Raw genomic sequence first — 14,963 nt, 5'->3', positions numbered from 1 at the left:
CTAAATTGAACAGTTTAGGAACTGGGAATCAGAGAATTTAAAGTCATCAAAGGTATTGTAAAGATTTAAGAGAACTGAGGGCAAGTCAAGCAAATCAGATTGGAGCAAATAATTCTTTCAGGACAAAGCAAAAGTCAGAAATATAAGAGAGTGAATAGATCCAGCTTCAAAATCCTGCACAATCTAGACATCAAAATCCAAAAGAGGAATCAGCCATATGGCATGATTCAAAAGAGCAACATAGCTGAGCATTCCAGAAGACCAATTAATAATTCTTGTTCCTTACTAGATCCCCAGTCTCACCTAACCATGTATACCCATGTATGTATGTATGTATAAATATATATGTATATATGTAATTATATTAAAAATGATGGCAAAGACTTGGTTTAAAAACCTGCTATAAGATTTCAAAATGTGGAGAAGGTGCTGACATGTGTTGCTTCTCTATATTGACAAAATCACAAGTTTTACCTTCCTTTCAGCTAATAGTCTGAGTTTCGTATAATCCAGGGAAATGATGCATTTGAAAAATAAAGGAGGTTCATGGAAATTGCTGTTTTATGTAAGATTTGTAAAATTAATCAAGTCTAAGGGTCTAATGAGTATCACCCTCTTCAGCCAATCTTCACTTGGATTTATATGCAAAAAAATGGTTATTTTTTAAGATCTGTTTAGAAGGTAGGGAGAGGTAAGAGAAATTCAGTAAGGACCTATTATGTGTCAGGAACTAAGATAAGCACTTTGCAAATAATATTTCATTGATTTTCCCAACAAACTCCATGAGGTAAATGCTATTAACATTTCACAATTGAGAAAATTCAGGTTACATTACTTGACCAGTGTCATTCTTCTAGTAATTATTTTTAAAGTTTATTTGGAAAGTTCCTAGCATAGTAAGTGCTATATAAATGTTGACCATTATAATAACTATTATCTAATATAAAAAAAAAACCTGCTAATTCAGGTTTTCCTGATTCTAAGCCCAGCACTCTAGCCACTGCACTACTTAATACAGAAGAAAAGAAAATGTAAATAGGAAATAACCATAATATATGGATAACTGTCAAAGATAATTATTTTTTCACTGAAGTTTTGATATGATTATTCATCTTGTCATATCATTGGCCCTGGCACCATTAAAAAAAGTAAAACTACTGCTCAGATATTGAAATCTCCCTTCTTCCCTAGATGGTGTTCATTTCCTTAAAAATTCTAGGGCATCAAAATATTTTTAAAGGAAAAAAAACCTAAATATACAAAAATATTTATAGCAGCTCTTTTTGTGGTGGCAAAAAAAATTAGAAATTGAAGGAATATCCATTATTGGGGAATGCCTGAGCAAATTGTATTGTATTATGATATATATGGGTTTTCAGGAAGGATTAGTACCTCTGCTGTGAGGACTACCAAGTCCTTTTCAGGTCTGTTTTCAACATTTATTATCCATCTGGATTCTCAGGTGTGATTCCAAGAAGTTGTAGCATGTTCAGTGTCACAAATTAGGAAACCATTTGGGCAGATAGGCTGAACCAAATTGAGGGTAACCAAAGGAACTCAAATCCATTGGTGAATTAGGTGAGGTATCTACCTTGAGCATGTAAAAACTTCCCCCAGTGGAATGGGCAAATGAGAACAATTTGTTCCAAAGGCCATGAAGATGGCTGAAATAGACACTGTGGAATACTTAAGCCTTGGATACCCAGTTCATCCACCATATCCAAAGCCATATTCAATCTTTATGACTTTAGGAATTTTGGAACTTCAATGTTTTGCCCATGGAAGAAAGAGTGAGGCTAATGACTTCACACATTATCATTCCTCTTTTTGGTAGGCAAACAAGTTTGTTGATTATATTAATTTAATCAGTTAAATCAAATTTATATGTGAATCAAAAGACATCACATAACATTTTGAATTATTATTTACCTCAAAGTCTTGTGACAATGGGCAAGTTATGAAGAAGGTTGTGTAGACATATTGGGAGTTATAGTTATATCCCTAAATACACGAAGTTCAGGACATAGAGTCTTCTCACTGGATTGAAGTACCCGTGGAATTCAGTAACCTTCTAGGCAACCTTTTTAAGGACTATACTGTAGATTTTTCTGGCATGAGGAAGGGGCTAGAAACAATGCCTTAAAAATTATCTGCTTTTCCTACTCTCACTTTTGTTTACTTACCATGATGGGGGGGGGGGTAGAGTTTCCCTCTAGGAAAAACACACACACAAAATGTTCACAAACTTTTGCTAAGATGATCCTACTAACTAAAAATGTGTGCACACTTATGGACAATGTAAAATACAGTAGACTTGAAAGACAAATGAGAATTCACCAGGTATCACATTCAAATTGCAGCCATGAATGAAACAAAGTCAGATTATTACATGTTTGTTGTTATTATTGTTGTTGTTTTCCAGTAGTTTTAGTGATGGAAAACTGGCGTAGGTTTTACAATCAAAATTAATATAATCAACAAACTTGTTTGCCTACCAAAAAGAGGAATGATAAGCTTGTGATGATGCAATTGACACTTTCAGGAAAGTGCTATGTCATTATCATCAGTATGTGTATGCTCCCACCCAAATGAATAGTGTTAAGGTTTGAAAAAATATGATATGAAGACCTGGAGTTCTTTTTCATGGATGTGGTGGAAGAAGACAAGTTTGTAAGTCTGGAGACCTTTGGGAGGAATGGAGTCAGAAACAGCAACAAAAATGACTACTTACTACTGAAGATTTGTGCATCTCATGATCTCATCACCAACACTGTTTTCCATTTATGTAAATGTGATAAAATTTTGTGGATGCACTTATAAAGGGAAGGAACTCTAGTTCAGTATGATTGATTTAATCCTACAACAAGGGGTTAACTCAGTGGAATTAAGATAATGATTCTCTAGTTTACATGTACTTAGTACTTAGTATAATTCTACAAATTGACACCTATTCTACAAGATTGACCCTAGGATGATGTACTTGTTATAGAGTATATAAGAGCCAACAAAGACTGGAAGAGAGACATTCCATCGCATCAGCCTCATGGTGGTTCTCTTGCATTTCCTCTACTGAAACCAAGACCCATTCTTGAGGGCCTCCAGAAAGCTAGCCCAGCTTCAGGCAAAGGAGACAGACTGTGAAGGAAATAATAAAGACTTTTGGACTTTATCCCTGACTACTCTCCTGGTGATTACTCTGCTAAAATAAGGCTAGTCCTGAGACCTCCAGAAAGCTAACCAGAATCTTATATGCACTCTTGCAGCAAACATCTGCATTAAGTGGACAATGACATTTGGCAACAGTAGAACAGAAAAAAATTGGTCATCCTTAAGAAATTTGGTGTGCAGTACTGCATTTACTCATCTGGGCCAGAACATTGACAAACATCAATATTGGTTTGGCAGATATGCCAGAAAATTCAGAAGCTATTAAATTAAAAATGAAAACATTACAAGTTTTACTAACAGAATAGTTCATCTATCTCTAAGAAGACTGCATTTAACCCCATCAAAAGCAAAGTGCAAGTGAAGCAGGATTCTTGATTCAGTAAAAGGAAGATGAAATTTAATTTTACATTGCTGGTATCAGAGTGCTACTATTGCTACTATCAGAGTGCTTTTATAATGTCCCAAAGGCTATTTTTTGGGCCAAACACCTACAATGCATCTCATCTACTCAGTGCCATTGGAGCCCTGTTGATTAATGATAAGGACATGATCTTGGAGAGACAAGAAATGATGAGCAAGGTATTTTCAGAAAAGCCTGAAAAAACTCAAATGAACTGATTCAAAGTGAAGTGGGCAGAACCAGGAGAATATTGTTCACAATAAGAGCAATATTACATGATGATCTGTTGTGAATGAAAAGTATTCTCCACAATAAAAATCTAAAACAACCTACAATTTATAATCTAAAACAATGATGAAAAACGTTTTCCCCCTCTAAAAAAAATTTTGATGGTCTGAATGCAATTCAAAGCAAACTTTTAAAAACTTTTTTCTCAGTTATTTTGGGGGGCATAGGGCTTTGGGTTTTTTCAAACATGACTAATATGAAAATATATTTTGCATGACTGCACATGTATAACATATGAAATTACTTGGCTTTTTATGAGAGGAAAGAGGAGGTAGGGAGAAGGAGAACTTGATACTCTTAAAATTTAAAAAGAGAGTGTGTTAAACATATTTTACATGTAATTGGAAAAAATGCATATTTGGAAAACATGCTTAGATTCTTGTCTTCTGACTCAAATATTACAAAAGTTTCATATTGGTCTTCAATGATGAAAAGGGAATGTTCAACTCTGTTAACTACAAATTCTAAGAAATCCAATCAGTTCTTAAAAACATTATATTCAGAAGTATTTGGATGTTGGTTATTTTCTTAATCTCATTAAACAGTTTCATAAAGCAGGGTTTCTTAAACTCATTTCACTCATGACCCCTTTTGGCTCGATAAATTTTTATGTGACCTGGGTATACAGGTATATAAAATAGGAATACAAATCAAACATTTATAGAGCATAAATCATAATTTCACAACTCTTACATTCAGTTATATGTTGCCAAATGGTGACCCCACAATTTAAAAACTTTTGTCATAGTGAGCCTAAGCTACAAATCTTGAAGGATAACAAAAACATTTACGATTATCTTTTGCAAAAATAATTATAATTTAAAATTCATAAGTGTGAAAAATATATATGTATATGTATTGTGCATATGTATTCATAATACACATGTGTATGTTTGAATGTGTGTGTGTTTGTGTTTCTATAAAATAAGTATGTGTGTATAAAATTTGATGAAAATCAAATCAAGTAATGTTTTAAAAAGTGCATTGTATGATAATCCATTGCATCAATGTAAGTTGCTACCATTTTGAATTAATCACCTCAACAACAATTCAGTTGTTTAAAAATTTCTCAAGAAATGTTCTGTTAATTTTCTTAAGAGCCTATTGCAGGTAAGAATCAGAGAGAGTGATGTTCTAATATTTTTCAGATCAGCAAGTGAAAACAGAAAAAGGTGACATCTGGGTAGAGTTGCTAAATCAGAACTCCTTATAATGAAATTACAGATCTTTTGCCTTCTCCCATGTATGAATCCTCCTAGTTATGGTATATAATCTATAATATATATGTACATACATATTTAATTATTCAATATGAGTATTATCAGTACCTTTTTTATTAGTAGACAAGAAAAAAATAAATTATGATAAGCAAATCCATACCCATCTATCTACAATTTCATTTTTAAGATTTTGGACTTTCCATGCAAAGAAGTCAGTGCACATTGTAGTCAGAGTTGGATGGCAAATACTTATGAATAGGAACTCTGTGTGTGTGCACATACATGTGTATGTATGCCCCTCTGCCCTACACATACATACATAAACACACACACATACACACAACATTCAGTTTCAAAGCAACTTTACTTCAGGACTTGTGACTATAATGGGCCAACTGTGAACCTTACGATTTATAGGGAGTAAATAAACAGTTCATTTTATGCTCTCCCATTTTGTTTATAATTCACTCAAGGGCACATGGCCAAAAAGAACTTATAGGGAAAACCTTAACAGTTTAAATAAACAGAAACACATTTAATACTTTAGATAAAATTCTGTTAAAGGAAGTAATGAGTTTGTTTCATCAGCTAGCTTTTCAATTCTTGTGCACAAAGTGATCCCATCTTTTATCTCGGTGCATTGAACTGCAGTAATGAAGGCATGTCAGTGGTGAAAAATCACTGCAGTTGACCAAAAGACAGAGAAAAACAGTAATATGTACAATTCTGAAAAAGTATTCACTGCAAGTTAGATCCAACTTCAATGCTATGTGGGAACTGGAAAGATCTGTTTTCAGGCAGAAAGGGTTCTATGACTATGTTTCTCTGACAGAAATTGGACAAATTCATTTCCAGACCACTTTTTAATATATTTTCAACTGGGCTATCATTACACTATGTCAGAGTTGGTTTACCATTCAATATAAAAATAAATGCTTTTTTTATTGATGCTATTGTTATTTTTCAGGCAAAGACCAGTCAACTCTAAATGTACTTTTTTTTTTTTTAAGCAGGCATATTTCAATTTTTTCCTTGTTTATTAAAAACATCTGGGGTTGCTTCAGTGGCTGTCTGGGTCCTCTGGACAGATATGAAAGGGTGAGTTTTCATAAGATGGTCAGTAAATTCCTGATAGGAATACTTATTGAACAGTCTCCTTCCATAAGTCTGGAGTTAGGTAGCTATATGTTCTGGAGAAGGCATCAAAGGTTCTCAGATTGGCAATATAGTCTCTTGTAGAAGTGTAGTTGTCATCAGTTCCTGCCATCCTCAGGAGTTTCTTAAACAGGGGAGCTGAGGCAATACTAGTGCTACTAGGGGCAGGGATGAGGTACACCAGAACTGATCCACAGTACCCAGTGACCTTGCAGAGCACTGTGTGGGCTTGCTAATCTTGTTCCTCCAGTAGCCACATCTCACAGGAACAATGGACAAGTTGGCTAGAATGATGGTACCACAAATAGTTTTGGCCACTTCCTTAGAGCACTTCACACCCAGACTAACATGGCCAATGTAGTCACCAATGGCCACAGAAGCCTTGAACTTGATCCATTGTCCAGCTCTACTTTATTTCTGCACATCTATGATCTCCAGAACCTCATCTTTCAATGAAGATCTGAGGAAGAAGTCTATGATCTCAGACTCCTTGATAAGAAGGGAGAAAAAGAGATCTCTTCCAAAAACTTGAACTTCATGTCCTTGGATAGCAAGAGCCCACTCTTGTCTTTGACCTTTCCTCCTCAGAGCCTGCGGCCCTGATCATGACCACTGCCCAGACTTCAGTCCCCACAGCCAAAGCCACAGCAGATGCTACTCCAGCCTCTGACTTCAGATCACCTCCCTACCCTAGACCCCTGGCTCCTCCCCCAGTACCAGCATAATCTGCCATTTGGTGTTTACTAATGATAGAAGCAAAATGTGCTTCATTTTGAAATTTCAAAAAATGTCAGGAAAATCATGAAATACTGGGAAAGTATTGTGCCCTTCCCCCATCCTATCCTTTGATGCCATAATATTTTTAAATTAACCTGGCTATTTAGACTATTTCATAGACAGCAATTTCAACTACAAGATTCGTTAAACTACAATTTATTGCTCTAAAATTTTCCTAACTTTTGATCTTTCAGTTTCTGACTGGCAAATAATTGTTTGTTTGGTTGGTTGATTATAGTGGTTCACAAAAACATGGGGAAGTGGTATATCAATTAAAATATATACCTCAATTTATTTTGTATTGTTTTTGAATTGTATTGTACAATTTTTTTTGTATCGCTAGGTTTAAAGAATTCAGCTTTTATCTCCAAAGGAATGATAAGGGATATAAAGCACTTCATGAACCCGAAAGCACAAAACCATTGTAAGTTGTTGTTATTTATTATTTTTATTGAAAAATCATCCTTTTAGATTTCACATGTCTATCCTGTATTAGATTGCTTGCTGTGTGCTGTTTTGTGGAGGGAGAAAGAAAAATTTGCAACACAAAAACTCAAAAAAGTGAATGTTCCAAATGATCTTTATGTATATTTGGAAAAATAAAATACTATTGAGGGGAAAAAAGAAACATCTTCCTTTTCATCTTGTTCAATGAAGTTGACATAAAAATTATCCTGGAACAAATCTCTGTACTACTATTATTATTTTGTATTTAATGTTCCACAGACTTTTTAAACAAGTAGAGAATATGACTATATTTTATAGTTGAATAAAAGTATTAGGAAATAGGCTTAGTCTTTCTTGATTCACCAGTCTCCTTTTTAGTTCGGAACTCAGTTCATTGACCATTTGTAATATTCTCCAAGATAAATAAATATACTGCTAGACTGACTGTAAAAGCTATTTCATAGATTGTTGATTTCCAGTAAGAAACTATAGTGTTTTGTAGCTTAATGCAATTAGGATTGTTTTCAACCCACAATGGTGAATAAAAAATCACAGTATATAAAAGAATGTTATTTTTTTTTCTACATTAGACATCCTTCATTTTTAATATCAGACATCATGGTTTCCAAATAATTAAATTTGTGGTCATCCAAATTGAGAATCTAGTCTGATTTTACTAACTTGTCATTTTGAACTAGGTGCTCAAAAAGTATGACTAAGTCAACCTGTCCAAAATAGAACTAATTTTCTCACCCCATTCACAATCCATCCCACTTCCTAAAATCCTTATTTCTATTGCATGCACCACCATTCTCAATTCACTCAAGATCAAAATCGTAATGTTATTATCAGCTACTCAATATCTGTAATCCCACATATCCAGTTACTTGTCCAACTTGAATAAATTGAATTTCTGTAACATCTCTCAGATCCATTCAATTTTCACCACTCTCACAGAAGTCGCCATAATTTAGACCCTCATCATTTCTCTCATGAACCATTACAATAGCCTCTTGTGAGTTTTCTTGTCTCAGGTCTCCCTCTTCTGCAAATCTATTCTTCATACAGATACCTACATATATTTTTTAAAGCTCTGACTTCCCTATTCCATAAATACCAGTAACTCCCTATTACCAAGTCAAAGGATTTTAGAATCATAGTTCTACACCTGACAGGGACCTTAAAGGACATCTAATTCTACCTTTTCATTTTGTAGATGAAGAAAATTATTTTTAGGTTCTTAAAGATCAAATACAAGTCTCTCAATCATTGAAAGGACATAATCTGGCTATAATGTACCTTTTCAACCTTATCAACTATCTTCTACATGATACAATATGGAAATTCACTTCTGTTTCATGTCTTTGTATCAACTCCCCATTGCCTGAAATAAACTACTTTCTTGCCTCTAAGAGAAAGTTCCTAGTTTCCTTTAAAGTTCAACTCAAAAGCTTGATCCCACAAATTACTTTGTATTTATTCCATATGTATGTGTATATATATATATATATGTTGTATATATGTATTTCTAAGTCTGTTTTGGTTTTGTCTTTGTAAATACCTTGCACAGTATGTGGCACATAATTTAGTTAAATCATTTAACCACTCTGGATTTTAATTTCTTCATCTATTAGTTTAGACCAAATGACCTTTGAAGTTTCTTTCAATTCTCAGGCTATGATGCTGTGATCCTGTTTCCCTAATTTGTCAATTTGCTTATCAATTGATAAATTGATTGAGAGGCACATAATCAATGAGTTCATTGCACCTGTATGCTCAAGAGAAATGGTATTAAGGATACATTCAACAGATGTTTTATCAGAGAGCAAGTGATAAGCAATGGACAAGAAATGTCATCTGTTGTTAAACATGAAATTTCAAGGAATCTAGAAAAAGAGCTCTAGTAGGTGGGATGAAACTTTCTGGATCATTAAGACAAAAGCTATACAGGATGAAAGGCATAGAGATGTTTTGATTTATATGTTTGGAGGAAATGACCACATTGATGACATCATGAATTTATTTATACATGAAACAAACAAAATAAACCATGGTAAGACTTGCTTTCCAAAGGTCTATTAAAGTATTGTAAATATTTTCTTCAGCCTTCATTTCATAAATGACATCTTCAACTTTAATATCCAAGTTCACTTAAAGCATATTTCTATTATGTTCTTGTCTGTATCCATCAAAAATTTTAACATATTCATAGTGTCTGTGGAGTGACCAAAAAGAAAAGAAATAAAGCAATATAATAAGATCTCTTTTCTGCTTTGATCAAGTCAGTCACCAAATAAGGCCACAGAAAATAAAATCCCAATGGATAACATTAGGGATATACAAAAATATAGTTATATGACATTTTCACAATTTATAACAAAGTAATACCTTCCATCAGTAGCCTAAGTCTATCTTTAAATTATGCATGTTTTTAATTAAAATGCAAGAATATTAAATTATTTTCAGGTTATCATGAAAAGTTTATCATTCAAAACTACATTTTTATTATTCACTTAGTAATGAAAATTGTTTTCTGAAATTTGAAGGAAACCCATCATATATTCTCATATACCTTTATATTAATGATCAAATCACTAAATATTAAGCACTTGAATATCATATTCCAAACACTATGGTGGGTATCATAATAAACTATAAAACAAACAAAAACATTTTAGATTTTCCCTTTTAAATACACACACAGAATTTACTTCCTCCTGAGAACCTAAGGTGAAATCCAGCAGAGCACTATATATAATTATGACTTTGAATAAAGCATTTTAATTAATACAATTCAAGAAACATTTATGAATTGCCAAATATAACATTGAACTGAAAGTTCCAAATAACTGGATTAGAATGTTCTTTTTGATACAAACTAGTCCTAATCACTTAATCTTACAGTGTACTAGTCAACTCTGTAAAACTTAAGCTACAAATGAAAGCATTTTTGCCAGACACAAGGCTAAGAGCTTTACAAATATTATTAAATTTGATTAGGAGTAGTTTTCTCATTAAGACTTCCCTGTAATCATTGAAATCCCAGAACCAGCTTCCTTTTCTTTCATATATATATACATATAAAATTTCAAGCATCATTGCAAGAGCTATTGGTACAAACATTGATAAGGGATAAACCCAGTTCTCAAGTAGCATATAATTAATTAGGGATAAGGAATACAGGAATAAAAATAATTATGACACCAAAATTAAAAGGTAAAGAAGAAGTCCAGACAATATACAGTGAGAGATTTGATGAGGTAGAAACCATTTTCAATTAGGAGGATCAGGGAAACCTCCTTGTAAGCCTTGATGGAAAAGATGAAGACTTCTATAAATAGAGATGGGAATGGGGTGGGAACTATGGGATGAGGAAATCATTTTAAATAATGTTTAAGAAGGAAAATAAAATGATTCTATTTGAGCAGAACATGGAATATGTGGAAAGGAATAATATTCAATAAGACAGACTACGTAAGGTGGAGTTCTGTTATGAAGCACCCGACATGGTAAGAACTGGAGTGAGAGGAGGGTATGCTTAATGCAAAGACTATTGAAAGTTTTACTATAGTTTACTGTTTCTGGGAGGAAATATCATAAAAAATATAGCCATTAATTTTGATGCATATGGGCTTATGTCAATGAGATTAATTTTCACAATACCTAGAATACTTCTGAGTCAATACTGGATTTAAAAGGAAAAAAATGTTCTGCTAAACTTCCTATTTAAAATGATTGTATGGGATGGCCTCACTAATTTAGACTATTAGGTCAGGGGCAGCCACAGTGGAAATCAGTGAAAAATCTGAGTTATAGAACATTTTGAAAGAAATACAGCTTTATTACTTTCAAGGATATGTAATAACTCAAACTAACTACTTACAAAAGTGTTTTGGAAAACAAATACCTTTAACCTGGCCTAGTGAATGGATCATGCTCATTTATAATAAGCAGAACCATTTGCATATAAATAATTAATTGGCCAGAGTTTTTAAAAACAGTTCATTCTCTTAAGTAGGTTGAACACAGTCCCAGTGATTTCATGTAGTGTATTAATTTGCTTACCAGTTGTTTCTTCTAAATAGCACAAATGCAAATTCCAGCCAAAGTTGAACTGAAAATTCTATAATTGATGGTATCTAAAGAAATGGGGTTCTCTTGTATTACAAGTACAGTGTCTTCACTCAGTTTAAAGACAGCAAAGATTAATGGTTAATATTGTAGCATCAGAAGGAATTATCAAGAAATCATAGATCCTGAAAATAATTACAATAGTTTGGATGAAAATAAAAGGATATTTTAAAGATAATTCCTAAGAAAATCATAGAGGGAAGAGGTTTATCATATTGTAGAAAGTATGCTCCATGTACACTATCCTCAAGTCAGATAGCTACACCCTCAGAAGACTCTAAGAAGTGACCCCTGAAATATTGAGATGTCTTTCTCTACTTTCATTGGCTAAAACCTCAATGTTCAATGTGCTCTGTCATTGTAAGCAGTCAGTGACTAACATTCCAGTTTCATTTAACTCTATATAAAAATTAGCTTTTCATATAGACATAATTTACTTTTGTGGATATGAAAATAACAAAACAATCTCCTCAACATTTTTTTAAATTATGGTTTAAGCTTCTAGATTATTTTTCTTCACCTATATCAAAATAACAAATAGCCAGGGAAAGGATTCTGGCCCATTTTCATAGAGCCACATGTGGCCTTGGAGGAAAAGGGTCCAAGGCCTCTCATCTTAGAACACTGATTACTAGGTTTTATTAGTGGAGTCAAAACCAAAAGGAGAGATTCACCAAGAAAGAATAACTAAAGAGAAAACTCAACACTTTTGCTTATTAGTGTCTTTTGAAGGCATCATCAATAGCTACAGAAACACATGGCTAACAGACTAGAAAACATTCTAGAACATCTCCAAATTCCTTCAAAGCTCTCCTATTATTCTACACCTTGACATTATTGAATGTGGTTACCCAGTATCTTCCACATGGGGAATGTCAATAAAGATGCTCCAAGACTGGGAATATGTGGCTGGGTCAGAGACATGCTGGAGCACAAGAAGCAAGGTATGAAGATGGACTGTACAAGTTAGGACCTCATAGTTAGGAGGTAGGAAGGAATTAGAAAATATTTTATCATGGGATCATTGATTGATAGTGAGAAGGTATCTTTGAAATAATCTCATCCAATCAGCTCACTTTGCTTATGAGGATACTGCAATTTAGGAATATTAAAATTTGCCAGGTACCACAGAAATCACCTGCAATTAGAATCTACTTATTCTTGGCAATGCTTGAGACATAGTTAAGTTTTTAATTAAAGCTTGTTTGATTGATTGATTGATTCCAAGTATAACACTGTCCTCTATACCATACAACTTCTCAATATCATATTATTAATTTCTCTTTAAAATATTTTTAATAAAAATGAAGATTATTCAGTGTTACATGCTATGTAATATGTCCCATGTTATATATTATAATAAATAGACTTTTTTTTATTTGAAACTCAGGAAGTTAATTTAATTTTTACTGCCTTGAAATGCTCCCAATGAAGACAGAAAAAGAAATTAATGATAAAAACCCTGATATTCTTGGAGATGATGAATATTTTATCAGAATGGTTAGTATATTACATGACTAGAAAGTAGGATGCTGACCTTGATACCAGGGGAGATCCAACCCAGGGTCCAGGTGACAAAATTGGGAGTTTATAGCTGAATCAGAGATGGATTCTGGAGCACAAGCAACAAGGCATGCAGATGAACTGAAAGTGGCCCAAAATAGAAAATACATAGTGGAAAGAGTGATGAATTGGATTCAGAAAATATGGATTCAAATTCTTGCTCTACTACTAATAACCTGTGTGATTTTTAAGCTGAGCATTGGGGCTCAGTTTCTTCATTAGTAAAGCAAAAAAGCTCAATTTGTTTACCTCTAAGTTCTCTTCCAGTTCTAGCTCTATAACTCTATGAAAATCTATTTTAAGTATTTAATCAAATATTTATGAGTAAGACTTTTCATTGTGCCAGTTATACCCTTTCCCCTTCTCGTTAGTAGATAGTCTTCATAGTTTCCTCTGTACAGAAACACTCAGCATCAAGACAATGATCTATCCTCCCTGAAAACAATCATTTGTTGGCTCCATTCTTTTTTTTAATAATACTTTATTTTTCCAAATACATACAAAGTTTAAAAAATTCACCTTTGCAAAGCATTGTGTTCCAAATTTTTTTCCTTCAACACACCCTCTCCGAGACAACAAGCAATCTGATATAGCAATTTGTCTAAACATACTTCCATATTTGTCATGGTGTGCTAGAAAAATCACATCAAGAATGGGGGAAAGCACAAGAAAGAAAAAAAAAAAAACCTAGCAAACAAAGAACAACAACAAAGGTAAAAATACTACTCTTTGAACCACATTCATTCTCTATAGTTCTCTCTCTAGGTGCAGATGACACTTTCCATCACAAATCTATTGGAATTTTCTGAAGTCATTTCTACTTAATGGAATGTGTTATACATCTAAGTTTTTCTGGCTTAGATTTCAAGAACAAAAGTTAATTTTTGTACTACAAAGGGAGGTAAAGAGAAGCGCTTTAGAAGAGTAGAGAATTCATTAACTCTAACTTCACAAAGAGAGCATATGAGCCTGCTGTTGATATTTTTAAGTTTTTTGATAGCATTTTATTTTTTGAATACATGTAAAGATAATTTTAATATTCATTTTTATAAGACTGTGTTCCATTTTTCCCTCTCCTCCCTTACCTCTCTCTATCCCAAGACAACAAGCAATTTGATATAGATTAAAAATGTGTAATTCTTTTAACTATAGTTTCATATTTGTCACGTTTTGTAAATAAAATCAGATAAAATGGAAAAAAAAACACAAGCAAGAAAAATGTAAAGAAACAAGTGAAAAATGCTATATTTCTATCAATATTCAATCTCCATAGTTCTCTTTCTAGATGTGGGTGGGATTTTCTATCCCAAGTCTACTAGAATTGCCTTGAATCAATGCATTGCTAAGAAGAGCCAGTCCATCACAGTGATCATCACATAATCTTGCTCTTGCTGTGTATAATATTCTGGTTCTGCTTACTTCACTACTGCTATTAGTCTTAAAGGAGGGAGGCATCCCTGACAATTTGAGTCTAGTGTCTAGCACTGCATTAAATTCTCCATTTATTCCATATGGCTCAAAGAATTCTCTTTCCTTTATTTAAGTCTGTGATTTTATAAAAGAGAAAGAAATAAGTTGATTTTTCAGTGAGCTTTCCTACATTCCTAATCCACAGGTCTGTGATGATGTAATCTTCATCAAGGTATCCTTATATTGTTCAAAAATTATTGAATCTTCTTTTAAAAGACTAACTCTAGTATTTCAAGAAGACAATGGGAATATAAGAGAGTCATAGAAACTTACTGAGCTCTATGACTGTTTAATGCTATGGGAACATAGACCACACTCAAAGAGTTGCTGAAGAGAAACTTCCA

The 14,963-nt window shown here is 33.2% G+C and overlaps 1 pseudogene; it reads right to left on the bottom strand.

Annotated features, from left to right (window-relative positions):
- Positions 1-6,096: 6,096 nt before the first annotated feature.
- On the bottom strand, positions 6,097-8,422 carry LOC127541424 (40S ribosomal protein S2-like; annotated as a pseudogene).
- Positions 8,423-14,963: the final 6,541 nt, after the last annotated feature.

The sequence above is a fragment of the Antechinus flavipes genome, chromosome 6, assembly GCF_016432865.1.
Source record: "Antechinus flavipes isolate AdamAnt ecotype Samford, QLD, Australia chromosome 6, AdamAnt_v2, whole genome shotgun sequence".
Classification (NCBI taxonomy): Eukaryota; Metazoa; Chordata; class Mammalia; order Dasyuromorphia; family Dasyuridae; genus Antechinus; species Antechinus flavipes.
This window is presented reverse-complemented; position numbering and strand designations above follow the sequence as displayed.